Raw genomic sequence first — 27,978 nt, forward strand, 5'->3', positions numbered from 1 at the left:
AAGAAAGTACCTTTGAGAAAAGGCACTTTAGGATGACCTAATTGTGGCCTTCCAGTACCTGAAGGAGGTGACAAGAAAGATGGAGAGAGACTATTTACAAAGCCTGAAGTGACGGGACAAAGGGAATGGCTTCCCACTGATGGGAGCAGGGTGAATGCTAGGATATTAGGAAGGAATTCTTCCCTGTGAGGTTGGTGAGGCCCTGGCACAGGGTGCCCAGAGAAGCTGAGGCTGCCCCTGGATCCCTGGAAGTGTCCAAGGACAGGTTTGACATTGGGGCTTGGAGCAGCCTGGGATAGTGGAAGGTGTCCCTGTCCACAGCAGAGGCAGGAACTGTAAAGGTCCCTTTCAACCCAGGCCACTTGATCACTTTGTAATTCATGGAAGGAAGGTGCCAAACCAATAGACTTCTTTTTATCATGGGGTTTTGCCTTCAACATGTGATAGATGCCAACAACAAAGGCATGAAACAAGCAACACAACCCACAAAGCAGAACAAAGTCAGAAGTGCCCATGGGTGGATCTCCTGCACCCTCCATACCTGCTGTGTACAAACATCTATTGTGTAACTAAAGGATGGGATGAATTTACAGCAGTATTCCCAGCTGACATTGGATTGGAGAGAGAGGGAAGAAAAGAACACCCTTCCAAAGTACAGCCCCGCCAACGCGTTTTGGATATTCGTTATAAGCAAGAGCGCTCACATCCTTCCTTCACTTCACATCCGATTCACCAAACCAGGAAGCCAGACCAGGATGTTCCAAGTGCAGCCAGAGGAAGGCCCATGAGAAAGGTATGTGATACATGCACTTGGAGGCTTATCTCTAATGCAGCTAAAAAAGATGTACTGAGCTCCCCTGCGCTGACACCGCAGTGCCAGGAGCCCTCGCGTTCCCAGAGCTCTTCCCTTCCTCCTTCGCTCCGGTTGCTCCTTATCAGGAAAAATAAATAGATAGAGGCTTTAAAAACTGAGTTACCTAAGAAGCTCTAGATAAATCAAAGGATTTGTTAGGATTAGTTTCACCTGACTTGCAGTGGAATTTCTTGTCATGAGAAAAGCCAGAACTGCAAGGTATGTCTGAAAGTAGTTTCCTCAGCTACATTCCCGAAGTGAGTAGATTCTTTGTGGTGTAAGTGGATGTTTTGGTTTTATTTATAAGTTATTAATGATTTTATACTTTTCGTTATTTTTTTAAATTACAACAAAATATTTTCAAAACGCACAGCTCCAGAGAGAGCTCTAGATGTGGTATGGCTTGGTTAGCAAGCTAAAATAAAAATACAGGGGCCAAAAAAACTATAGTTTAAATATTCTGCCTGTATGTAGGCATAATTAAATATATATTTTTTACTTTTAAAATAGCAGCATATGCTGGTTGAAGCCTGAAGATTACAACTTCTCACCATTTTTTGTGAAATATAAACTGAATATATTTAAAAAGGAGACAAGTTTTCATTAAATTAAAATATTAATTTCTGCAAATGTCCTTTATGGGCAAGACAGTGTTTTCTTTCTGCTTTTTAAATTATAAGCTTGCCTTCATAAATTGGACAGCTAAAGTTTATAAACATCTTTACATATGAAGCATACTTTTACTTCCTACAGAGTTTTGCCTCACACAAGCCTCAAATTCCTTATATTACGGGGGGGAGAATATGTAGCTTCTTCACCGTGGAGGGTTTAGTTTTCTGTTTAAGGAGAGGTTTCATTGAATGCTGAGTTGGGTTGTTTTAAACCACTTCCAAATTTTTTTTTGTTATTGTACCAGCAACTCTTAATAAATTTATTAACATCATCATATATGTTCAGATTAATACAAGATGCTTTTATGACCTACACAGAATTCTGAAACCTGTAAACACACTGATAGCATTAACAAGGATCAGATGTCCACTGCTTTCCTGGTATAGAAAATAAGAAGGTGGAAGTTCTGAATATTTGAAGAATTTGCTGAGTTTGACATCTGTGCAGTTTGCGGCTCTCGCACAAGCGCTGAACAAGTTTTGCACTTTCAGATTAATTCTAGCAAGTTTCTGAGACCTTCTTCTCCATTTCGTGAAGGAAGATGGCAAGCCCAGATAAAATTTTTTGTAGGGTAATTAGAACACTGATCTTTGTTTCCAGCATCTTAACTTTTAAATGGTAGGAACGTAAAAACAAAAAAAATTGTTAAAATACAAAATGTATTGTGATGCTGGTTTTGTAGTGGAGTTTTTTCTCCTCCATTTCAAACTCCATTGCAACAAAAAAAAATGTAGTGCTTTATCTCAAAACATACAGCAGAGAAATGTCTGATGCTGAAAAATGGCAATCATTACTGAACATTATGGGGTCCTAAAAATCCTTTGCTGTGATTAGTTAGAATATGGCTATAGCAGAACAATTAAATTTTATTTAGGACATTCCGATATCCCAACAGTACAGCCTGTTTTAGTGTTCAGATGCATCCCTCACAGCACAATAACTAATTAAGATAAGAAAAATGTTTATGAACATAACATGAAATAACAAAGCTACGAATGCTGGATGGAAATTAGCTATTCAATTAAAATGTTGGGTTTTTTAATTGAGTTAATTATGACAACCATTAGAGCCTGTAACTTAAAGTGCAAAGAATGTAAGAATTTCATATAAAATACTGAAGCACTTAGCAAACCTAATTTTCTATCTATAGAATATACATATATAGTGAAGATATTTGACGTTTTGAGCCATAGTGATGCACCAGGTTTTGAAGTGATCAGAAATACAGCAGGTACTTCACAGAGTTAATGGAAATGCCTTCCCTAAAAGCATTTACAGTTTAAAGTCCTGAAAATGTTACTGACCATAAAAAGTACAGCTGCCACCATTCAGTTCACTTTTCCATTGCCCTTCTTTTCTCTTCATTGTTCCTAATGCTCCACTCTTGCTGCCTTTTTCCTTCAGGCAAGTGAAGAAATTTTTAGCTAAGAACACATCCTCTAAAGTTTTTCCTTTTCTTGTTTTTTGAATGAAAGCAGGATCAAGTCAGACAAGTTTATAACACAAATTTGAAACATTCAGCCTTCTGCCAAAACTATTCCTGATTAAGTATGAAAGTGAAAGAGAAGGTTAGGATTAACTGTTCATGGGCAGTTACCATTATAAATGGGCAGTTGCAAATAAATAATGAAAAGCATTATGGATAAAGCTTTTCAATAAATGTTTTGCCTGTAATTGTTCCAATCCCAAAACTCTGGCATTTTCAAGGTTTCCATCATCAATACACTCTCTATTTCTCTTCTCAGGGATTTAAAGTATTTTATTGGCAAAACAAAATCTTTTACCATATTGACCACAAGGTTCTAAAAATGAGGGTGACAGTTAAAGAAATTAAGTCAAATCTGGCTGAAATATTTTAGATCATCATGAGAGTGAAAGACAACTCACATTGAAAAGGAGTGAGAGAAGATGGGGAAAGAGTAACCAGAGAATATCAACAGGGAGTGGGAGGTTGGGGGTTTTTATGTTGCATAAACCCAGCAGTAAATCCAGTAACAACCTGTAGTTATGTGGATTTCAGTCCTTTTGACTGCTTCTAGTGAAACAGCATCCTTTCATTCCACAGACTTTCAGAGCAACCATTGGACACCAGATCTCTTGAGCCTAAAGGTAAGACATTCTGTAGCATTATTACACCAAAATGCAATGCAACAATTCACAATATTTTACTCAAATGTGTAAATCAGATTGGTTTCACTTTCACTTAATGTGTCACTTCTCCCGCTGCCAACACTGATGTTTCTCTAAATGGTCTTCAAACATACCTGTCTTCTCTGTTACTTATCACAGGGGAAAAAAAATTATAGCAGTGCAACTCTGCAGAATCAGCAGTAAGAGATGTGCCACTGAAATAACAAAGGTCTTAAACTGCTTTCCACTGACCTTTGCAAAGACAGATGGGCATAACCTGATATTTCTGGGATATCTGTTACATCTACTCCCACACAAAAGTAAGAACCAATCAGATATAACCTGTTTAACCAAGCTGGCTTCTTTCAGGAGGGATCAGGAGCTCAGATGTAAGAGAATGGGAGACCTCAATGAGTGCTGGTAGCCCTTATGCAAAGGAACTCTCATGACTCACTGTATTGTTCAAACTTCATCCTGTCATGATGCTTCACACCCTTCATTCCTCTGTTATTGGTTGTTGTTATCCATTTTCACACATATGGATAAAAAATTGCTTGACAGCGATAATTTGCTCTCCTTTTAAAATATTAGGTGTAAAATCTGCAAATTTCTATTCTGATGTTCCTTCTCCTGAAATGCTTTTGCTGTTCGACAGCTATTTCACGTTTGCCTTCCCAAATCTCTAATGAATGTCTGATTTGACATGGCACTGACTTCAACTGATTCTCAGGGCACTGGGACTCCCTTGGTCAGTCTTTCTTGTTGAAGATGGAGGTAAAGAATGGATGATGGACCAGGGGGTCTCAGGGTCCTCTGCTGGAGGACCATGATTGTGAGACTGATCAAATCCCAGTTGACCCTGAAATTGTGCAGGATCTGCTGCCCCAGCTTGATCCCTAAAAATCAATAGGGCCTGATGGGATTTGTCAAAAAATCTTCAAAGAGCTGTTAATGTAATCATAAAGCCTCTCTCAATGATTTTTGAGTGATTTGGGGAATCCAGAGAGGTCCCAGCCAACTGGATGTAGGGAAATGTCCTGATTTTTAAGAAGGGCAAGAAGGTGGACCCTGGAAAATACAGGCCTGTCAGTGTCCCCTCAATGCCCAGTAAAATCATGGAAAAAAGTTATTCTGGGAAGTCTTGAAAAACAGTTGGAGGACAATGCAGCCATTGGTCATAGCCAGCATGGCTTCATGAGGGAAAAGTCCTGCTTGTCCAACCTGATTTACTTATAGAATTATGGAACAACACCAAGTCAATCTAGGAAAGCCAGTAGATGTAATTCTTTTGGACTTCAGCAAAGTCTTCCATACTGTCTCTCACAGATTCTTCTGGGCAAAATGTTCATTCCACCACTGCACAGGCACATCACGGAGTGGATGAGCAACTGGCTCATGGGTTGGGCACAAAGGGTGACAGTGACTGGGGTAACATCAGCCTGGAACAGGTCACTAGTGAGGTTTCAGAGGGCTCCATCCTCATCCCTATGCTCTTCAACACCTTCATATATGACCTGGATGCAGGACTAGAAGGGAAACTGAGCAAGTTCACAGATGATGCAAAACTGGAAGGAGCTGCTGACTCCCTTAAAGAAAAGGGAGGCCCTGCAGGGAGACCTTAACAAATGAAAGGACTGGGCCACGTGAAGCTCAACAAGGTGAAGTGGCCAATTCTGCACCTGGCATGGGGTAACCCAGGGTGTGTGGACAGAGTGGGGAATGGGAAAGCAGCTGCAGGAAGAGCTCCTGGTTGATGGCAAGCTGGATGTGAGTCAGCAGTGCCCTGACAGCCAGGAGAGACATCCCTGTCCAGGAGGGCATCAGGCCCAGCATCTCCAGGCAGGCAAAGGAGGGGATTGTCCAGCTCTGCTCTGCAGAGGCCTCACCTTCAGTCCTGGGGGCAGTTTGCACACCACAATATTAAAAAAGACTTTAAGCCCTTAGAGAGCATCCCAAGGAGGCCACAAGGTTGGGGAAGGGTCTGGAGGGGCTGTATGAGAAGTGGCTGAGGGGGCATGGTCTGTTCAGCTGGAACCCTGGTGGGGTTGTTGGGGTGTCTGTGCAGGGCCAGGGGTTGGACTTGGATGATCCTTGTGAGTCCTTTCCCAGCTCAGGACATTCTGTGATTCTGTTTTATGGCTCTGTACACAAGTATTTTAAGTAGAGGACCTGCAATCCACCTAGGTCTGGAGCACAGTGCTCTATGTGTGGATATACAGGTTTTATCTTTCTCTAGAAACCTTGTGTAAAATAAGGCAATAATTCCTGGCCTGCTTATTTTCTTCTACCTTGTGATCTCTGGCTTAGACTGAGCTGTTTCAGAGATGTGTTTGAACTCCATTACAGTGGTTGGAAATATTGAAAGCCACCAGCACAAATTCATCTCTTAAATTACCCACAGGTCTTCTTGCTTCTGTCCTGCACTTACTAGCAAGTTTTTACAAGTAAATTAGCAAATGGATAGCCCTTCTCATATAGGGCTAATTGAGAAAATGGGAAGCAGCTTCAAAGCACAAATTATTAATTGTCTCAAGAAACATAGGTGATCTTCAGAGGGGCTGAACCCAATTATTCATACCTTCTTGAAATATTGGATAATATTTCAAGCCAATTACCCAGAGTTTATACCAATCTGGATATCAATTTCATCTAGTTATAATCAACTAGAACTTTTGTTCTTTGGCTTTGCTTATCTCAACTGCAGTGAATTTCACATCTGAGTTAATGCTGGGTTTATTTACATCACAGCAGACTCATTGGATGACCAGGACAAGATGCTTCGTAACTTGATATTGCACATTATTAGTGTTGTCATTTAATATTAGATAATGAAAGAAAGTTATTACTAAGTACAGAGGTTTGAGAGCTTGTTCTTCCATGACAAGATTTTGGCCTGGATTTAAAAAACCAAACCAAACCAAATCTCAGAGCATGAAAATGCTGAAATTTGACTTTACTCTGCCAGGGTTTCCCATTCTTGCACTGTTCTGCTGCCCAAAACTTACATTCTTTTTCTTCTTAGGAGTGAGCAGCTGTATTAGATTATGTAACCTAGAAATGTGCATTCTATTTCATCTGTTGAAGGCTAGTGTTTTTGGGAGATGTTTTGTCCTTCTCTTTCCCCTCCAGGGGGGAAGGAGGAGGATGCCTCCTGATAATGGCCCAGCCATTAAATGCAGGTGGGGCAGTGTTTCTTATCTCTTTCACCACCCCTCCATCCTCCATGGGAACATCTTCTGATAATGGGCCATTAGGGCCCACCAGTGACATGACACATTCCATCATCCCATTGGGAGATACTCCACACAGTGGGGGAGGAGCCAGCTGTTCCCAGCTAGATAAAAACAAGGACTGAAGACCACGAGGGATCCGGTTTTTCCACTGGATTCCTGGACGAAGACCAGACCCATGTCATCACCACTGGACTTTCTACAGGACCATCTCTACTCCACAGGACCACATCTGTTACTCCAGGAGGACTTAATTGGACTGCTTCCAACACCCTAACTACCAAGGTGCCAAGCCATATCCCTGACTCTGTCAGGGTTTTTCCAGGATCTTTGTTTGCTTCCTTGCCTTTTTTTTCTTTTTTTTTTTTTTTTAACACTACATTTGTATTTTCCTTTTTATTTTTAATATTCCTAGTAAAGAACTGTTACTCCTATTTCCCATATCTTTGCCTGAGAACCCCTAATTGCAAAATTATAAGAATTTGGAGGGAAGGGGGTTTACATTCTCCATTCCAAGGGAGACCCTAGCATTCCTTGGCAGACAACTGTCCTTCAAAACCAAGACAGCAGCAAATCCTGTGAAATCTGTAACTGTCCCTACAGATGGTCCTTCCAGTAAATACTTTTAGATTACCTGCTGATATTGTCATGTCACAGAATCAGAGAACCTTCTGTCTTCTGAACCTGTGGCACACTTGTAAACAGCATTTTAATTTAACTTTCTTACTAATATATTAGATAAAAAACACCTTTTAAGCCAAGATGGGAAAGCTTTCAGAATAGCAATATTTTCCCAATGAAAACATTTACAACTAAGATTAAAGTTAAAAACTAATTAATAAATTAGATTCTTGCACTGTACAAATGCAGCAAACCAAGGATGGCTCAGCTGCTTTCTGTCACAGGAGCATGACTCCAAAAATCAAAGAAATGTTGCTGAGAAGTCAGATCTCATATTTCCATGAAAGACATCAAATCCTGCTACAAAATGGTACAAAAACAACCTGAAAACTATTCAAAGGGCTTTGCAGATGATGGGTGCACACTCACCCTGGTGTGAATCAGACCCCATATGTACCCAGATCCTTGTGGGGACTCTTTTTGTCTCAGCCCATTCCCAATGCCACTAACTGCATCTGCAGGGAGGAGGTGGCATGAAGGAGTCAGAGAACAAAGAGTGATGGGAGAGCATGGTGAGGGAGCCACAAGAAATTATGAGAAGATGGAGAGGTCGACAAAATGGGGGGAATTGAGAGAGATCATGGATAAGCATGGATATTAGGAAAAATGAGGTGGATAAGGGAAAGACAGATAAAGAAAGGTGGATAAACGAGAGTGTAAAAACACGAAAGCGAGGAAAGGAAACTTGGCTAGAAAAATGGGGGAAAACAAATATCACAGAGGAAAGCATTCATGTACAGAAGAGGAGGAAGAAAAGCCAAGATATGCTAACTATGGGATAGCGGGAATTAGGAAAAGCAAAATACATTGTTTTTTGTTGTAATGCAAAAGAATGGAAAATCAAAAGAGCCAAAGAGGGAGAAAATGAGACAGTAACTAAGATGAAGCCTAGAAAAAAGGCTCAAATGTTTTTGTTGTAAAAAAAATTTTTACAAGACTGGTAGAGTGAATGCAAACCTGGTGTTCTGCATCATGTCTGACAACCCAAACCACAGTCCACTGTGACAGTGGAGTTTCTTTACAAAGCAGCACAGAACAAATCCCTGGGATTTGTTTCTCTTTTAAATGAGAAAATTAATTGCATCCCATAAATGTCTGCAATATACTGAGATGCAAATTCACAACTTCAAAGCTGAAAGGTCAGCTAAGAACAGAATTTGTCCCTAATTTAGATAACAGCAGTGTCTGAAAAGTAGGGGGTTTGCAATGGGAAATTTAGACTAAGCTTTTATTTTAAGGGGGATAAAAAATAGAATTTTCAACATGAACTGTGAACTTGTACTTTCAAAAGGAAGGCTGCTAATGCTGTAAATTCCCCTGCAGATATCAGCACGTGATTCTGTAATTGAAATGCTTTCAGATGAAGGATTTGTTTGCTGTTAAGGTTTTTCATGTGATAAATGCCAGTTTCAGAAACTAATCATCCCAGCCCTGTGAAATTCAGACAATTCTGCCAGCATGCCCCATGTCAAACCCATCACCCAACAAAAGTGCAGCAGAGAGCGAGGGAAAAACATCTCTCAAGAAGCTCAGAAATTCCATATGTTTGTGTAGGTCTGTGTCCCCCCTGCTGTTCCAGGTGTCTTCACACAGCTCCTCTGAGAAGCTGCTCCAAGCACCACTCAGGTATTTTTCCTCATCAGCTTCCTCTCCACCCAGCACTCACAGAAGTCCCATTTTGTCCCCCATATTTCTGGTGGCTGGACACATCTTTCCTTCACACAAGAACTCCATTTGTGGGTAATCCCTAAATGTCCCAAGATCCAAGCTAACATTCTGGATGCTTTTTGGAAAAAACACAGGCTAAGCACTGTTCTTCACACTTCAGCAGATGTTCTGCACTCTAAAATACTGCAACATCATAAACTGCTAGTACCTTCAATCAGAAGCAGTAAAAAAGAAAATAAACAACTTTAGATATTTACAGAATTTTCCAATCTGGGGACTGTAATGAGTGATTCCTGCTCCAAGGCAGCAATTCGCATGGCCTCGTGTTTCCTTGCAGATTTTTCAAGTCTTGTAAAGTCAGCTCGTGTTACCTTTCTATCATCTTTCTCAGCTAAACTGCCACAGTTCGGGAGGCTGACTAAGAGAAACAAAAAATGTAATAAAAAGACCTCCCAAAGAGGCATTTTTCCTACCCCAGAATAGTCGTGATGAGTCCTCAGCACTAAAATATACAGATTTGCTAATAAGACAGAGAAATGCAAGGGGGCTGCAGTTTTATTTCATATCAGAGCTTCAACCCCTCAATCAACTTTTTATTATACAACCACTCTTGAAGCTGTTAAATAAAATTTGATCATTCATCTTCCAAAAAACCCATTGCTGCTTTGCCATTCCTTCCAGTCTGAAGCTTTTGGTGCCCCGGACTGCAAACGCGAGCAGTGTTGTTGTCAGCACCTAAAGAGCTCAACCATTCCTTGTTTCCATCTATGCCCTTGCACAGAACTCACCCAAATAGGCAAAAAGAGCCCAAAAACCCAGCCCTCATGGCACACATGACATGCACATGGCTGCAAAATGGCCAACAAAAAGTATTAATATACCATGGAAATGTAGAATGTAACCCTTGAAATTATAGAAGGACATTTGATATATTTTGAATAATTGCACCCACATTCGGGCAAACTCATGTGGTCTTTGTACATGCCTTTATCAAGCTTGAGGGGAAAAAAAAAAAAAAAAAAAAGCCTTTCCTCGGTGGTGTTTTGACATTTAGACTCCACAGAACTATCTCACAGGAGTGGAGCTAATCAATGAAAAGCTCCCCGTTCTCCTGGCCCGGGAATGGCCGCGGAGCTGTTCGTGAGGATTCCCAGCGTTTACAGCGATGTTCGAGGAGCGAGCCTGCCAGGAAGGGAATCCTGCAGCAAGGAGCCCCAGACCAGCACTGTAGAGCAGAACAGATGGGGTTTTAGCAGCAGGCCTTTTCCTTCCCCTGCTATCTATCCTTTCCCACCTGAGTGACAGGAAAATCTCGGCTGGAGTCGCCTCTGCCTGAAGACGGCGGGACCGGGTCTGTCCTGGAGGGTTTCAAATGGGAGCAAAAAGGAGGGGCCGAGGGTCAACTTTCCACTAGATTTTTTTCTTTTTTTTTCCATGAGACAGCAAAGAGAGAAGGAGGGGGGATTTAAAAAAAAAAAAAAAAGGGGGGGGAGGGGGCGAGAGGGGGACTGAGAAAAAGCAGAAGTTGAGGCAGGGTAGACTGACCTTCAGCACGGGGAGCGGCGCGGCGGGAACGCGGAGCTGCGGAGCTGCAGGACAGGGACAGCACCTGCCCGGGCCTCGGGGCCCCATGAACAGGACACCGCCGGCTTCGGTAGGAACAAGCCCCCATCGCTCCTGCTCAGGGCATTTTGCCCCCATCGCTCCTGCTCAGGGCATTTTCCTCCCATCTCTCCTGCTCAGGGCATTTTCCCCGGACTGAAGCGATCCCTTTTTCCTGCCGCACAGCGCCGGAGAGATTTGCCTTCCCTCACCTCAGTCCTGCAGATTCCCCCTCACGGGTCTGGCAAACAGGAAAGTTTTAAATCTTTCTTAACTTTGTTATTTTACCACTTTTCTCTTCTGCATTTTTATTTGCTCCACTTTTCGGTTCTACTCCAAAAACTTCTTTTCGAGGCACTTGCCTGCGATTCGGGTTATTTTGATTCTGTTCGGTGTTTCTGCCTCTTCGATTTCTTCTTGGTGCAAATTTTGTTTATTCATTTAGTGTACTTCTTTTCTTCCTGAAATTATTTTAGATGTTATCTCTCTTCACTCTTTTATTACGTGATTTAAAAATTAGCAATGTACATTCCCTAAGCTATAGTTTTACACTGTTCCCATCGATTAGCTATATTATTTTATTCCCCTGTTGAAGTGCAGTAAATAAGATTGTGATAGAATGTTAAAATAAATCTTTATTTTCCTGAAGCTTTCATAACTCTAGAAAGATAAGAGATTGGATTTTATCTGTTTTAGGAGTGATACCATTTTTCTTTGAACATCAGACTGTAATTATTTTTTTGACTTGCCCTGTCAGTTTTCTCTGTAGCGCCTCACAAAAACTAATCCTACACTACACATATCCCATCGTTCAATCTTCCATTAGTATTCTTAATATGCTTTAATTTTGTGTGAGTTCAAGCAATGCTTGCTTTATATAGTTAAGATAGAAATTGCAGAGATCATTTCTGATTGCTGTTTGTAGCACCAGAATTTTTCTTTCAATATCAATTCCTACACAATTCTATCAAATTTATAGCCCTGCAATCACTGGAAAATGAACAATCTTATTGGTCATTTCATTGCAATTAATCCAAAAAGGATTGATTTCTTTCTGTTGTCCAGATTTTTTTTCTACTTTTCCCTGCTTTATTTCTCCATTAAAAGCTACAGCTCTCTCCTTCTGCTGCCTTTCAGCCACACCACGAAGGCAAAAGAGAGCTCTCTGCATTCTAAAGTGCCTTTGGTGCTGTGCCTGGAAATTTTGGAGTTTCTGGGCATCTTCTTAATGTGAGAAATGCTCTGACCAAGCCAGGGAAAATCCTGCAGAGGCATCACTGGACTGGCCCCCTGCCTGCCCCTTTAAAATTCCAGGCATTTTGCTTGGATAGTCTGAAGTCTCTCATTTTAGACGGTTTAATCAATCTCTTTCAGAGAAGTCTTTTGATGCTCATTAGGACTCGAGAGGAATTTTTGTCGTTTGGTTTTGGTGGTGGTTTGGGAGCCTTTTTTGTTGTTGTTTTTAGTTGGGTTGGGTTTTTCTTTGGTTATTTGTTCTGGTTTGGGTTTTTTCCCCCGAGAACATTCCATGTTTGCTTTACAAATATTGATTTCGCTTCCTGATGCATTTTTCACTTCACAGAATAATGTTTTTTTTCCCACTGAAGCAGGCTCAGAAAACTTTCCCAGCATTCTAGTCCAAATGCAAAAATACACAGATAACAGAGTATTTTCCTTAATTACCATCCCTTTTTCTTGTAAATAAAAAAAATCCCCACAATTCACTGAAAACTAAAGGATTTTGCCAGCTTAAATATAGATTTTTTTTCTTTAACATTCCCTTCAATATGTTACACACAGACACAGAAGCAGAGATACACATGAATCAGTCCCCAGTATTTTGCAGACTGAACACCTACTAAAACCCTTGACTAAATAATTAAACACCTTCTTCATTAAGCGGGCATGCTCATGGAGGATATTTGCAAAGAAGAAATATTAACTTTGTTATTTTTTAAATATTAATAATATTCCTTTAAAAAGGCAAATTTAATGGAAAAAAAACCCCAACCTAAGTGGAATAGTCATCCTATTTTTTTCTTTCAAATCAGACAACTTTTCTTCAAATTTCTTTACTCGGGTGGTTAAAATTTTGTTTAATTTACAATCAGTATATTGAATCTGAGTGATTAGGAAACAGAAGGTAGCACTCTCTGCAGGGAACACTCACTACACCTTTTACATTTGCTTCTCTACATTTTGAAATGCTCATGCCATTAAAAAAATCAACCTGGGATAAGGAGAAAGACATTACATTACAAGTACTGAATTAAGCATTTTGAATCTGTTCAACATGATAACTTTAACTGATTACTTTATACTCATACCTTATATTTTGCTATTCTTGACAATAGAAATATCCAAGTTAAAAATGTCTGGGTATGCACATCAGCCTCTTATCTCCCTGCAAAGCAAAATTTTAAATTAATTTTGCCATGAACTTTTCAAAAGTTCCCGTAACTGAGGCATTTCCTGCACCAGTGGAAAGCAACCCTGGAAGGGGGGAGCTGTGCTTGGAGCAGTTGCAGGTCCCAGATCCAGTTGCTGATGACAGCAGGGATGTTCTTTTTGGGGAATACTCTGGGAAGGCACAGCTGACAGAGACATCCATGCTTTTTTCTGGGTGGAAATGTATTTGCTTAAAAGAAAAATTCAGAAAGTGGCCAATTCCCAGTGGAGAACCATCCAGTGGCCCATAGTAAGTCTTCAGATGTAACGTGTGTTACCACATATCATATATATATATAAAAATAATATCTATGTATCTATTATTTAAGATCCACACTGAGCTTTTATTCACTTATATGTTGAATTTCAAAGCTTGTTCTTTCAGAATATTCCTGAGATTTTGAAATGGGCCTGACTCAATACCTGACACCCTGGAGGTAACTTCTATTTTCCATGACCTAAAGTGGTTTCAGAGATACCAAAACGTAAGGAAAAAAAAACCAAAACAAACAAAATAAAACAATTCTAAAAATACTATAAAAATTAAAAGAAAACACTTGGAAATAAATAAGTAGAGAGGTAGGTCAAGTTGGTAGGAAAACTGTAATGCCAAAAAGTGTAAAAGCAACAGCTTTGTCTCCATGATTGTACAAGTCCCCAAAATTCCAGAGTTGAAGTGAACATCCACACTCAAGGCACAGCTTCAGAGATTGGTAACATCATAAATTAAACTGAAGTTCTAGTAATTAGTTAGCCTATAACACAATTATGTAATTTCCAGCAATTTTGCTTAGAAGCTATATTTCTTAGGGGAAAAAAAATACAAAAATCAAGTTTCTGTAGTAGAAAAGCCAAAGGCAGAGATTCTAAAGAATAGTTGTTACTGAACCAGAATGGTCCAAATCCTGGAAATGTTTTGGACCTGGCTTCTACTTCTGGCAGCTTCAACTCATTAGAGCTTTGTCATCTTGCTTGAAAACTCATTTTTCATCCCATTCTCATTCCAATCCTGCCAAGCGCACTCAGGAACTGAGATATTCTCCATTTTACCTCTTGAATTCCAGGAATTGAGCTTTGAGGCTCTTTTTAGATACACTTTTCAATTTCATTGGTTTATGCAAATGTTTTCCAGTAAATTAGTGCTCTTCTTGGAGTGCAGTTCTTACAGACACAGCCACACAGATCTCAAACAAATATCCCCCCTCCTACTGAAGTCACTCCAATTTTCACATTTGAGAGCTCTATTTGCACTTTGACAGCAGTGCTGCACTACGAGCTCATTTCCACCTCAGTCCCAAACCCTTTTGCATTCCTGCTTCCCAGAACAGCATTTCTAAGCCCAAATGCACAACATACTTTTTTTTCTCTTGGATGCTTGTCCGTCATGACTTTGTTCTTAGAATGTTTATTGTTTTCCTGTGGGCAGTTAGTCCATTAATATGCCACATCCAGAAATTTGCCTTCATCCTTACTTACCACTTACAGGCTGGATTTCCCTCCTTCCCTGGAAAAGCCGTGCCTCACAGAGCTTTGTAGAGACAGTCCAGATCTCTCACTGATCTTGCAAAGATACCCCAGACTGCTCCAATATCTTCTTTCCATATAGGACACGACATCTGAGTCCCTGATCCTGAGCTTTTCCACTCACGGACAAGAGCAATGCAAATAACTTCATTCTTATTTTCTTTTTCCTCATTTCTAGTGGGGGAACACAAGTACAGCAGATAAAGTTTGCAGCTACTCCATGTGAATCCAATGGCTCCAAGTGTTGTTAAATGTCTGTGCCACAGTCAGGATAACTCAGCCTTGCCAGGATGTGGAAGGAATGTCCAGAAACCTCCTTTTCTCCCCATCAGCAGCCAGGAAGGTCTCCCATCCCTGCCACTCAGCACTCTCAACTGGGTCAAGCCAACATGTGTCACCAATATGCAAGCGCTGCCCACAAGAAGAAATAGTGTTTACAGACCAATTTAATTTGAGTCAGACCCTCTCACTGAGGATGTCAAGGGCACAGGCAGAAAAAAAAGCTAGGATATTTAGAAAGCCCATTATATATGGAACACAAATTAAAGACGTTTAGCATTGTCTTTTAAATTTAACCCCTTAGCCCCTTCAAGTTTCCCTTCAGCAGTAGCCTGCCATCAGCTAAGCAGGAAATCCTCCCTTCTCCACGGCATCCAAGGGAAGCAGGGTTTCCTGGGGGAAAATACCAGCTCTGCCCCAGCATCCTGATCCCAGGGTACGGCTGTGCTGTATCAGTGCCAGCCCCATCACCTGGAGCAGAGAAGAAACACCCAGGCCCCCACCAAGTCTGGGATACATCATCCTCGATTCATCACCAGGAGCAGCGCTGCTGAACCCCATCCCCAGGGCATGTACTGCACAGTGGGAACCCCTGCCAACACCACAGCTCCTATTCCTCACTCTTCTTCCCACCCTCTGCAAACAGGTGCCACATGGGCCTCAGCACCTCTCCCACTCCACCCTCTGACTGTCAAGCAAGTTGCTTAAAATTAAAACTGATCAGCAGGAAAAGCCAGATAGCAAATTCATTTTGTTTTTACCACCAGATATGAACTGACCGTTGTTCTTAGTTATCACATTATCCCATGGTCAGAAGGATTGGTGTTGCCCAGAGGATTTCAGAGTTGAAGCCACCATCAGCCTCCACCAGTCACAGACCAAATACTCTATTAAAATAAAACAAATTCTAGATGTCTTGATTGTAACATAAAAGCTGTTTTGTTTCTGAATGCACAAACAGAACAAACCCCAAAAGAAAAGAGGCTTCAAAGGGAATACCAACAGGAAATCTCACATATCCATGTTTGTAAAGCCTGTACCTAGTCATGAACTGGAAGAGAGAAGGACATGTCAAAAAAGTAGTATCTTACAAGACAATGCATGCTTTTACAAGATAGCAAAGGGAAAAGTATTTAAAATAGGGGTTTCTCTATAAAGTGAAAATGGAGCAGCAATTGCTTGACAGGTTCCTCTTTCATACAGTATTCAAAGGCACTTCCCTGGCTTCCCATCTTACATGCTCACCCTTCTTGAGACAGTTCCCTAGAGCTGGAAGTCATAACATCTTAGATTTCCTCCAAATGAGCTAGAAAGACTTAAACATGCAGAAAATGAGGAATAGGAGAGAACACTTAAAGAATGTTTTTTTTAAAAATCCCCTAAATCTCAGTATGAAGGCATGAGTACATTTTCAAACCATGAAAGAGTCCTGTCCCTCAGCTCCAGACTACCCTGGGACCAGGAACACAGCTCATTTCAAATAGACAAAATATTATAAGAGGCTGATGATATTAAAACAGAATGTTGGAATTACTTAAAAACAGGAAACAAAATTATACTCTTCAGAGACAGCCTTAAATTCCAAACTGCACCTTGAAGGGAGGCTAAATAGCCATCTCAGATTAGGTGCTAATTGTCAAACTGGTGAAGCTGGGTGAGAAGCTCTTCTCAGTAAAGCAGGGAATAGACAGGTAATTATCACTGCGTTATTGGCTCTGTGAATAATTAAGCCAAATGGATCCAAGCCCTGTAGATAATTAAGCCGTTGTGTGGGCATTGGCTGGACTCAAATCCTAGCAAAATTTTGGAGTAGAAGGTAGAGAACTTGATTAAAGATGACTGGAGTGGAGTAAGGAGATTATTTGGCACAGTTGAAGTCACTACCTCTGCTTGTAATGAAAAATTAGCAAGCTGAGCAGAGAGCCATGTGGCTAACCAAAGAACTGGAAGAGAAGTCATTTATATTTAGCAATTCTACAGGCTCAACGGGTTCAGCTGAGCTGGCAGATTATTTGGAAGTTACTTGCTCATCCAAGCACCTCTCAGGAGGGGAAAAAGAAAGTAAATGCATTTTCCACAATGAAGAAGAAGGATTCAGTTCTTAGAAATTGATGTAAGATAAATTTAGAGCAATGAATTACCAGAGATGTTATCACTTGGTTCAATTAAGCCTGAAATACTGAAATCTAGGCAGGGGCTCCAGCCTGTCCTGGATGAAATCCGACCATGTGATCCCAGTGGTTTTGTTTGCTTTTGCAAGCTGCAGCTTCACTACAGCTTTTCTTCCTGCTAAGTATTTAGCAGCACTTTGTTTATCCAGTCCTGTTCTGGGGATTTCAGGCTATTTTATCAAGATTCCTCTAAATTATGGCTCCAGTAGTCACTTCTAAATCCACTGCAAACACAGTAATGAGCACAGTAGCTCTGGAACAGACCACAACCCTGAAACCATTTACAAGAGCCACATCATTCATCCCCATCCCTGCAAACAGGCTTTCCCTGGGCCTTTTCTACCTGGGTAGAACAGCTCACATCAGACTTACTTCTTTAGATGTTAGTTCTAAGTATTTCTGTTATTAATCTATTTCTAGTTTTAAGATTCAGTTCATCCTCAGTTGTGTAATCTGACACCTGTATGAAAAGTGAGACAAGGATCCAACCTTTGACGGCACTTTATACGCACCATCACACCGAATAGTTCTTGGGAAAATTAAGTTTTGTCTGGTTTGGGGGCTCTTTTTGAATCTGTATTAGTTTTGAATATGAGAAGTGGCAGAGCAGACTGTATGACAGACATCCAATTCATTCCTAAACCTCCCTGACTTCAGAGACTGAATAATTACCTCCAGGCAAGGATTGCGGTGCTTCCCTAACCTGAACACGGCAAAGGTTTTCCTTATGTCTCCTCTGAACCTATTCTCCTGTAATTCAAACCTCTGCTTGTTGGTCTGTCCATCCTGAACAAAAAACAGAGCATCTGAGCAGGGACGGCTCCAAACAGGCAGTAGGAGAGAGGAGAACAAGCAGAGTCATTTATCCTGAGTTGTAGAGGCTGTGATGGACAAGCTTTTCTTCTCAGAGGACTCTTCCTTTTCAGTCTTACCACAGCTGTCCCTGAAAGCCACTGAGTCTTGGCTCCTCGCTCCATAAAGTTTGATTCCCACCTTTTTTTACCTGGAATTTGAGCTATGATGGCACAGAGAACTCAGCTGAAGATCCTCCAGAGGGAAATTTGTTTTTTTCATTTCCAGCCTATGCAAGCTCAAGTGGTTTTGATCTAAACAGTCTGACATATGCCTAATTACAGGGGGCTTGACAAACCAGTATAACTGTGAGAGAAAAATGCACACAGGGTGGTTTGCAAGAGCCTGTGCTGAGCTGTCCCCTCCATCACATAAACACACAGTTAAAAATGGTTGCACTTATATTTATGTACACAAAGCATCTGTAAATCAGGGGTTTTAAATATATGCAAGCCCAGTTATGCCCGTTATTGCATATTCTGCACATGGCAAATCTTTTCATATTGTCTGACCTTCCTAACTGCTCTGTAGGCATCAAGGAGCCCCAAATATTTGGAGGTCATATGAAGGATTGAGGCAAAAAAGGGAACTTTTGCCAGTGTAGTACAAGGAAATTGGGTATGAAGCCCAGGACCACTGGAGGTGTTGCTGGATCACCTTTTATCTCAAGCAACTATTATTCTTTGCTGGCATTCATTCTGAGTTACACACATTTTTGCTCCACATGGGTGACCAAAACTGGACATGATTCGCTAAATGAAGGCCAGTATGTGCATGAAATATTAAACACTTTCAAATTTCAGTTACAAGATACTTCTCTAGACACCCTAGAATTCAATTGCCGTTTTATACACAGCTGCATCACATTCTCACTCTTGGTAATGCGGTGAACAATACACCCAGTTCTTCTTTTATCATTTGAAATCCAGAAGTCATTACCTTCAGAAATTAATGGTTTTTTGCTCTCAAGCTAAGGAGTTCAAAGGTGGCCTCTGTACTATTGCATCTCACACAGTTTCACTGCTTCGTTCCTCAGGATAATCCAGCTGGAGATGCTGAGGACAAAGGTAGGGAAGCAATAAAAGTGTACAAAGGAAAAGTAACTAAATAAATGGAAAGCAAGAGAAAATTGCATAAAGAGAATCTATCAAAAGTAACAGGGCACAGTGGATGGCTGAAAATGAAAGAAAACAGAAAGTAGGACTAGAAATTTGAAATAAAAGGAGCAAGAAGGGTAGATTGAGTTCAGTATGTTAAAAAAAATGTTAAAGGTAAAATTGCACAGAAACAGCATATTGCATCAAACACTACAGAATTCCCTCTGGTACACTTCTCTCTGTACAACAAACACAATTCATTTTAGTGGACCAATTGTGGGGTTGGTATAGAGGGACTAGAGAAGAGACAAGTCCTGCCTCTTGGACCAGGCCCCTCTACTGGGGAATGACAAAAAATGCACAAAAGACCAGATAGAGTCTGGAAGAAAGAACCAAAGGAATGAGAATGAGCTGAGAGAAAGCCTCCAATGCCACTTGCCAGTTTTACTTTGGTCAACAATATATTACAGGCTTGTTTTCAATTTAAGGATGAAAAGGAGCAGAAATCTGGATGTAACACACCAGCATCCCAGAGAAATCCCAATCCTAGAAATTCATGTCCTTTTCTGTTTAAAAACAAGTGACGATGGCACCATTTTATACAGATGAATAAGGATTTAAACCCATTTTATTAAAAGGGAAACTGAGTTCTTTCAGCCACCTGGCCACTGCAAGGAGGAGTTTGGTGTCCTGTATCCCACCACACTTCAGGTGAGGGTCTTGCACAGGCAGCAGGAATGTCCCAGTCTGGCAGCATCTGAACACATGGGTGAAATCTCTGACTGCAAGGGGTATAAAAACCAAGCTTCACTTGCAGCTCTGCCTCCAGGGTCATTCCTGGGGAGCCTAAGGGAAATTATGTGGGCGAGAGGAGAACATTAGCTGGTAGCTTTAAATAGAGGTACTAGAGGAAAACTAAAAATACCCTCAACTGTTACCCTTAAAAAAAAAAAAATACTTGGACCTAATTTTGTTTGAAAGCCTGAAAAATTTTGATTTTCAGCTACAGACATGGCTGTCTTCATACACAGTACATGGATCACTTTTAACCACACCAAGTTTATATTTGGACCCAAGCACCACAACTGAGTGCTCTGCGTTTTTTTTAAATGAGCCAAAATGCAAAGGTAGGCCATGAAATAATTAATGAAGTGTGAGACTGGAACACTCTTGGGACCTGTTTTCCACAGCCATGGGAATTTTTTTGCCATCAGAAAATCAGAAAAGAGAAGTTAGAATAAAAGATGCCCAGATATAAGTACACAAATGGGACAATCCAATAGGGACATTTTGAATAACAAAAACCAGATATTTGAGGGGAAGGAGGTTGGAATCAATAATCATTGACTGACAAAAAAAGAATCACGTTCAGAACAAGCACAACATCTCTTGTGGTTTGTGTAAATGCATTTGTGCAATGATTACTGCAGTTACGTGTAAAGGTTAATCTGAGTTCCTGATTCAATGTCAAAACCCAGTAGGATTAGCATTGTACTAATACATTGTACCATGTATTCATGGCTTCCAGAACAGCTGAGTTTGGTAGAACTGGGGTAATTATTACTAACTAATGAAGCACAAACCCTGCAGAGAGTTGTCCATGCAAGCACTGGGGCTGGCAGTGGCCACAACATTTTTCTCCAAGAAGTGTAGTGGTATTTATTATCCTGCATCTCACTGTGCTGCAGAAGAGAGAAAAACTGGAAGTGCATTGAGGGTTTCCTATTATGATCAGTAGCAGATGGGGATACATGGGATATCTCCCAAAGGGAAAAGCCATATGTACTGAACCTGCACTGAAGGTCAAGTGGAAGGGATGGATGTGCACACATAGACCTCCCATACTCCCTTACTGGAAAAAATGTGCACACAGAGACCTCCCTTACTTCTTCTCCTGGCAAAGTCACTGAAGGTGAAAAGATTGGAAAACATTTGGAGACTGGGCTTCATGAGCAATCCCAGAGAGAGCCATCATCTCCTTCTGTGGGCAGGCTGTATAAAACAACCTGTTTGGGTCCTCCTCCAGCAACAGGAACAGTGGCACAACTGCCAAGTGGAACTTGAATAAAGCATGAAGAGATCCAAATGCTGAGGAAAACATATTCCCTGGTGTATAATCATAACATCATGGAATCACAGAATGATTTGGGTTGGAAGGGACTTTGGAGATGATCCAGCTCCACCCGTCATGGACAGGGACACCTCCCACTAGATGAGGTTCCTCCAAGCCCCATCCAACCTGGCCTTGAACACTTCTACGGATGGGGCATCCACATACCTGCAAAATTAGAAATTCCTTTAGTTTTTGTTCTTTTGGATGTGTTCAAGAATTTGCCTTTTACAATTGGATTTGAAGAGCATAAAAATTTAATTCCCAAATGGTCTAAGAACTAAGACCAGAACACAACAGGGGAACAGAAACATGATGGTTTTTCCCCTTCTCATGCTTCCAGATATCCACTTCAACTCATGAAGGGCAGACCCCACCCTAACCCAGCTGGAACTGAGCATGTGTTGAGTGTATTTCCGATCTGCGGAGTCACATTTCCACATTAAATTTGCACTCAACTTTCCTCTTATTTTAATAGTGTGGAAAACAAAGGCAGATGTGCTGGGTGTGGATGGCAAAGAGCTGTGCAAGGGGGCATGGGAGAACATGGGGAGGAGATTGAGGAGTTCAGGTGTCCACTCAAACACCAAAAACTGTCTGCAAGGTCTGACCCTGTCACTGTTCTCTCAGAGGTGTACGACAGGACCACAACAAAAAGGGGCACTGAGATTATCAACCCAGTCCCCCAGCACTGAGTGAAATGACTGAAATTCAGTGAGATTCAGGTCAGAATCCAAACAGAGCCACCATGTTGTTCTGTGGGGACACAATTTCAATTGCATAATTTGTGTCAATCTCAATTTAAATTCTTTTGTGATTTAAAGAGGAGTAGCAGCTATTCCTTTAGTTTCCTCTTTGGTTTCCTTCACATCTTTACAATCCTGAAAAAGCACCTATCTTTTCTGTGCATTCTGTGCAGTCAATCCTAAACTGCTGTTAAGAAACTTACAAGGCATAGGAAGCCCTGGCTGGGTCAGCAGAGCTCTGCCTGGGGCACTGGTGACTCCCATTTGTCTCAGGGGGCCCATTCCTTTCCCTCCAAGTGCTCCTTAACACACCATTTCCCTTTTTACTGCTATTCCTTTGCTGAAACCTGATGGTTGAGATGGGATAGCTCTGCAGACTAGATAGGATGGTTCTAGGTGAACATGGAATTCCCTCAGGAGACCCCCAGTCATCCCTTTAATTTCCATGTTTCATTTCCCAAATTTTTCAGTCTCTCACCCTCTAAAAATCTAAGCACTTTTCAAGGAAGCCATTAATTCTTGTTTTTTTCCTTGCATTCCCTTTTTTTTTTCCTGTCTTCTCCTATGGTTTAGTGGGCATGGTGGTGTTTGTTCAAAGGTTGGACTTGGTGATCCTGGAGTTCTTTCCCAGCTTTAATGATTCCAGAATCCTTTTCAAAGCAGAAACTCAGCAGCCCAGTGTAGGTGAAAATTTATTGAGTGCTGTTAAATTGTTTTCTGTATTTTATACATCTTTGCTCACCTACTTTAACATCTCGTTTTCCCAAGCAATTGTTTGCAGCTCTTTATAAAGAGGCTGATTAATTTGTGAGTCAATCTGAAGTTGACAGAAAACCTGTGTAAGAAAATGTCGACTTGTCCCTTCCAGTGTTCATAGCAGACTTTTTGCATTAATGTCTCACACTCTTCACTCTGTTGTGGATGAAGATAAATCTCTGAAGAGAGTGAAGCTGTGATAAGAAATTAGTTCTCCTCAAAAGTGTTGAACATACTGGGGTGTTTCCAAGCAAACCAAATTTCCATGAAGACTTTTAATATGACACCACAAAAAAATTGACTAAAAAGAGAAAAAAGTTGTTCCCCATCATCTGTCATTTTCCAAATTTACATTCAGGAAAAATGCTTATGAAGGACAATTGGGATAAAGATTAAAATGCTTTATTTACCTATTGAACTTAATAATCCAAAGCAGAGAGGCAATGGCACAGAAAAGGGTATTGTGATCTCTGAGAACAGTCAACAGACTTTCAAATGTCTGCCTTTGTTTTTGTTTTAAATAAATTCTTTAATTTCCTTGACAATCAAAACCACTATAACATGTTAACTATTTCCTTACATAATTTGCTAAACTACAGCCAAAGTTCACTGCTCAAATCTCATTGCTGGGCAAGACTAAGTCTCCAGAACCAAAAACTTAAAAATCATATGTTAAAGTTCTCTTCACACATTTTAGCAACATTAGGGAAATTGGAACGCTCCTCTCAAGATCTCACTATTAAAGCTATTTGCTTCTAAATTGTTAGGGGCTCAAAAGGAAAATAAATTTAAGTGCTCAGAGAGAAACAGATATGAACATAGGGAGAGGTAAGGAAAGCAGTTTGATTGCTTTATTTAATTGGACTTTGATGAGTCCCAGAAGGAAAATAATGGGCAAAATGGAAAAGTAAATCTCTCTGTAATGACAGAAAAAGAAAACAAATTTAGGAAAGTGTAGATACTGCTTTGCTGCAGACGCCAGGACGGTGTGGATGAATGTAGACGAGAGATCTCTGAAGTTGGGTTTTAGAAGATGAGGTTTATTATAAAGGATATGAGGCCCTGCTCTGAGCTGCCAGGCGCAGCTCGTGGCAAGGCCTAGAGAGGTGGGGGAAGGGAGAGGTAGGGAGTGGGGGAAGGGAAATGTAGGGAGAGGAAATTCCAAGAAGAAGATCCTTGGGGAAAGGCGCCAGGCAAAGAGGAAGAGGGGAAAGAGACCAACCCACTCTCTCAGCCCCCTGATAAGGGGGCTTCAGGGTGGGCTGGAACAAGACTTGTGCCAATGGGGTTACAGATACCTGATACTTCAGGGGAGGGGTACAGGTGTGGGATGAACCATACATTGGGGATGAGACAGAACATCCCATTTGACCTTTGGACCTATCTGTAGGTAACCTTCAGCTGGCCATATAATTGTTTTCCAGACATTCAGTAGCTAGGACACCTCAGACATCGAAACTTGCTTTCAATTCCATCCCACCTATAGGTTTCACATTCTCAGAATCCAAGCAGTCATATTTATAAGGCTTTCTGGCTTCATCTTCCCCAACAGGAAAGGGTTTTGCAATACAATGCAAAAGAGGAAACCCAAGATTAATCATAGGATCATGGAATATCCTGAGGTTGGAAGGACCACAAGGAACATCAAGTTCAACTTCTGGCCCTGCACAGACACCCCACAAATCCCACCCTGTGCCTGAGAGCATTGTCCAAACACTCCTCAAGCTCTGGCAGGTTTGGGGACATTAAGAGCTTTTTATTTCACTTCTGATTCCACTTTCCTCCTCCTTCATCCCTTCATGAACTCAGCCATTCACATCTTGCAGACTCCACTGCTCCAGGGAGCATTACTTTTCCAGTCAGTGGACAGCATTTTGCATTTTATATGTAAATAAAGCATTTTAATCTTTATCCCAACACATATTTCCCAAATATGTGTGATTTCCAGGTTCAAACACTCACCCCAGGGCTGTACAAGCCCTACCACCCAAGTTCTTGTGACTAAAAACCCTCACATGCACCAGGGTTCAAACCATGCCAGGTTTGCATTCCTACCCCAGCCACTGTTCAGGAGTCGCTGTTTGAAGTCAGCAGCTGTCAGGTGTAAAATTTTACTGTTTGCTCAGACAAAATCATATCCATTGGCAATTTTTTCTGAGATAAAGACAAGAAAATAAAACAGAAGCAACATTTTGGGGCTGAAGCTTGTTTAAACGGTACATTGGAGGTAGGCCAATGTGGTGTCCATCAGGCAGCTTTGTGCCAGCCAACATGCCAGGGGGGCAGCAGACACTGACCTGAACACCACCAGTATCTTACAGGCATATCCTGCAATAAGGCTAAAAAGTTGCTTTAAAAACCAAAATCTGCGGCATGGACACCACTATGTGCCAAGCAAAACAGCTTCCAGCTCGCAGCTTGCTCTCTTCACTCCAGCTGAGGGCAAGGAAAGAATTAGAGCCCAAATGTCTCCATCCACCTGCCACAGACAAGCCATGTGTCATGGAATCATGGAATAGATTGGGTTGGAAGTGACCTTTAAAGGTAATTTAGTCCAACTCCCCTGCCATGAGCAGGGACATCTTTATCTAAATCAGGTTGTTTAAAGAACCTCCAGCTTGACCTTAAATGTTTTCTGGAATGGGGCATGACCACCTTCCTGGATAACTTGTGCCAGTGTTTTATCACCCTCACTGTAAAAAATTTCTTTCTTCCCTTTAAGCCTAGATCTGAAAAAATCAGGGAGCTTTAATGTTTAGCATGCCAAGATTTTTAGGCAATATATTATATTTGACCAGCTGTATATTTGGAAAACATGAACAAGATTTTGGGCACACAAGTCATTATTCAGTTCTTCTATCAATTGTAAACATCTGCATAGACTATGAACATCACCAGGGATATTCAGGTTGGTAAAATCAGTTTGATGAAAAGAAGTTCCAATTGTGATCTGAATGGTTATGACCTATCGGTTATTTACACATGTAGGTACACGTTAGAGCAGTCTGTAGGATGCATCAAGAAAATCTCAGTGAGGTTTGGACACCTTTTGTGAAAGAAGATGGGAAAAAGCCAATAAAAGGGAAACTCCTCTGAAGATAAGAAAAATATGAGGGTAGGAACCTGACCTAGCAAATACGTTCACATGCTCCCATTATAAATGGGCAATTGCCACAGGTGAGGGCTGAGCTTCTGTACAAGAATTTGCAAGATCCAAGTAGATAAAGAACTAACACAGAAGTGTTAACTTGTTACTTTACTAAACTGCAGCTGCTGAAAATTCAAGCCTGTGATTTTACCATGACAACAAAAAAAATCTCACCGCAGGGCTTTGTAAATAACCTTTTGGTTAGTGGAATTTTTAATCTTCTAAACAAGATGCACCTTCTCTCAGAGGTGATTCAGGATGAAATCAAAGGCTCTTCACATCTGATATAACAAAATTTGAATCAACTCGTTCAAAGGAGACTTCTACCCACGGCTATGACTCTGATCCAGCTAGGGGCTGAACTTTGACATCTGCTTTGAATGACTCCAGCTGTGCAGCATTTCAAATGCAGACACAGCAGCACTGCCTCCCCAGAGGTTAATCCTCCCCTGTAAAACACCAGGCTCAGATACATCTCTTTCAGTTGCAGCTCATGCAGATATGTAAACCACAAAGGATCCAGCACATGCATCCCTGCAAATCCCAATGGAGCCCAGAAAAATCCAGGAGTGAATTATGGACTGTCAGAATGGTTTGGGTTAGAAGAGACTTAAAAGCCCATCCAGTTCCAACTGCAACACCTTCCAGTATCCCAGGGTGTTCCAAGCCCCATTCAGCCTGGCCTTGGACACTTCCAAGGATCCGGGGCAGGCACAGCTTCTCTGGGCAATCTGTGCCTAAATCTTTCTCTTTTAGTTTAAAACCATTCAGCCTTGTCTTATCACTCCCTGTCTGGATAAAAAGTTGCTTTCCCTCTTTTTGATAAGGGCTGAAGGGGTTCTCATGTCTCGCTGGAGTCTTGTCTTCTCCAGGCTGAACCAGCTCCCAGCCTGGCTCCAGAGCAGAGGTGAGCATCCTCATGGCACAGCTACAGCCACCAGTGGCGGCAGCCTCGATGCCCCCAGCACTGATTTTTTACATGAGCATGGCCTGCAGAACAGACAATTCTAGAACTGATCCCAAGCACTTGGAATTGAAGCGTAATACTGACCATCTCCCAGGGAACAGTGGGTCAGTGGGGCTATAAAAGGAGGTGTAGAACAAACTTGGCGTTGCAGCAGTGACCTGATTGAAGCCCTCCCAATGCAGAAACGTTTCATCTTTTAACTCTCCAGTAATTAAGTCATTACAACAAGATGAATGGCCCAAAACATTTGGTTTCACTCACTCTTTTTACTGCATCCAGTAACTTTTCACTGACACAAAGCCACCCATAAATCTGGAGACTGGCAGTGCCTCTGGGGGAACAAGGCTCCTATAACCCTGACACTGCAGAAAAATGATGCACATGGAAATAAAAATCAGCTTTGAAAAACAAGAAAGTACAAGACAAGAAGTCCAGGCTGTTGACACACTCTGTGTACCCTGCAGGGACTGTCAGCTCAGGTGAATGGCCAAGATCCACAGCTCAGGTGCCTCCATAAGCATCCCCAAATCCCAGACTTCGCCACATCTTGGAGGTTATTCAGTGCATAACCCCAAGGCACACAAACACTTAGAGTACTGGCCTTTTATAACGCACATGAGTTACGACTGTGATTTATATGGGATTAGAGCAGTCACTTGGACGTGTAATAAAACAAGATATCACTTTATGATTTATTTTTAAGACCACAATTTGTGAAGGAGAGGGAGGGTTTAAATTGTCATTATTTTTCTATGTTTTTCAGCACAAATTCATAGACATCATCTTCCGGTGATGATGTGGTTGAGTTTCTGCCCTTGACCATATAATAACAATTGTAAAGCTCAGCTGGGAGGACCCTCACATCTTGAGGGAAATAAACCTTTTGAGAAAAGAATCAAGAAAAAAATACCATCTCGGGGAGTTTTATTTAACCTAGCATTTTTCCACTCTTACAACTACAATCTTAGGTATTCCAGTACCAGAGGCAAGATGCTGGAAGTAAAATAATTGTCAGAGATTTGTGCTAAAGCTGCACAATGTGGC

The 27,978-nt window shown here is 41.2% G+C and overlaps 1 protein-coding gene and 1 long non-coding RNA gene across 6 annotated transcripts in view; one reads left to right on the forward strand and one right to left on the reverse strand.

The window, feature by feature from the left end:
• The first annotated feature begins 1,034 nt into the window (after window positions 1–1,034).
• ASIP (agouti signaling protein) overlaps window positions 1,035–27,978 on the forward strand; it is a 30,538-nt gene continuing 3,594 nt past the window's right edge. Inside the window, exons 1-2 of one of the 4 annotated variants that reach the window (XM_040080347.2) lie at window positions 1,035–1,110; window positions 3,591–3,634. The gene's annotated coding sequence lies outside the window, so the exon portion shown is untranslated. Of the gene's footprint in view, window positions 1,111–3,590; window positions 3,635–10,774; window positions 10,889–10,977; window positions 11,085–27,855; window positions 27,903–27,978 lie in introns of those variants that run through there. The other 3 variants (XM_058422744.1, XM_040080346.2, XM_040080348.2) reach the window with 3 other exon arrangements.
• LOC120760291 (uncharacterized) lies at window positions 10,250–16,634 on the reverse strand. Of its 2 annotated transcripts, XR_005703345.2 has the most exons (7): window positions 16,495–16,609; window positions 16,333–16,402; window positions 15,867–15,974; window positions 14,761–15,219; window positions 13,164–13,240; window positions 10,780–12,469; window positions 10,250–10,592 (listed from the first exon to the last, which is right to left on the reverse strand). It is a non-coding gene; the product is annotated as an uncharacterized LOC120760291 (long non-coding RNA). The 2 variants fall into 2 exon arrangements; XR_005703344.2 differs by lacking the exon at window positions 16,333–16,402 and having other exon boundaries at window positions 16,495–16,634.

Source organism: Hirundo rustica, chromosome 16, assembly GCF_015227805.2.
Source record: "Hirundo rustica isolate bHirRus1 chromosome 16, bHirRus1.pri.v3, whole genome shotgun sequence".
In the NCBI taxonomy this organism is placed as follows: domain Eukaryota; kingdom Metazoa; phylum Chordata; class Aves; order Passeriformes; family Hirundinidae; genus Hirundo; species Hirundo rustica.